The sequence below is a fragment of the Cyprinodon variegatus genome, unplaced genomic scaffold (assembly GCF_000732505.1).
Source record: "Cyprinodon variegatus isolate N-32 unplaced genomic scaffold, C_variegatus-1.0 Scaffold400, whole genome shotgun sequence".
NCBI lineage: Eukaryota > Metazoa > Chordata > Actinopteri > Cyprinodontiformes > Cyprinodontidae > Cyprinodon > Cyprinodon variegatus.
In genome coordinates, this window is record NW_015150853.1 from 45,401 (window position 1) to 46,291 (window position 891).

The following is an 891-nucleotide window of genomic DNA, read 5'->3' on the forward strand; positions in this document are numbered from 1 at the left end:
AGTTTATAATAATATATTATAATAATATGATTTTATTTTCAAAATAAAATAATATGTTGGCCCTAATACTCTGTCGCACTTCCAGTGTCAATTTAAAAAATCTTCAAAGTTTGTTTTCTCCTTACTGCACGGAGAGTACCAACATTCATATCTTCTTCAATTTTTATTAGTTTTACATTACTTGAAAGCTTAGACTCCATTCCTTCAGTGTAAATGACGGCAAATTGCCCAGGATAGACTTGGATGTAGTTTTGCAATGGCCTCTCACATATGTAACATTATTTAAAAGTAAAAAATGAAAAAATAAAAAGGGAAAGACTACTTTTTTGAAACAGATTTCCTCTCAACATTAATTCAAACTGATGGTCTGACTTCTGAATACACAATGTCTTCAGTCTTCCTCTCCATCTTCTTTGTTCCTCTTGGTTTCTTCCCTCCAGAAAAATGTAATGCAGAGTAGACCAGATCCTGTCCATCATCACGCTGTTTAGAGAAATGCATTCGATGTAAAGTTAAAGAAATTCAAGCTTTAAGAGTATCAAATTTACTTAAATAATAGTTTGGGGATTTTTGTTTTTTTATCACTACCCACAATTTCATCTCTTTGGTGGTTCAAGTTGTTGCGTTTTGCTACAGAGGGTCTTTCTGTGGAACAAAGAGCAACATGCATTTATGATAACATTTTATTTTAATGATCTGTCAGATTGCATATATTTAAAGCATTACATAAACTCAGGTTGTTACTTTCTTCTATAGATCTTGAGTTTAAAGTAGAATACAAAATTAATATTGATTGGTTAATAATACTTACCTTTAACTATTTGACATGGAAAGGCTTTAGTTCGACAAAAGATCAAAATTATATGTATGATAACAGAAACAGCGAAAATG

General features: G+C 30.9%; 1 long non-coding RNA gene across 1 annotated transcript; it reads right to left on the minus strand.

Annotated features, from left to right (window-relative positions):
• Positions 1 to 405: 405 nt before the first annotated feature.
• LOC107092929 lies at positions 406 to 884 on the minus strand. The gene is made up of 3 exons (XR_001481595.1): positions 812 to 884; positions 593 to 645; positions 406 to 483 (listed from the first exon to the last, which is right to left on the minus strand). It is a non-coding gene; the product is annotated as an uncharacterized LOC107092929 (long non-coding RNA).
• Positions 885 to 891: the final 7 nt, after the last annotated feature.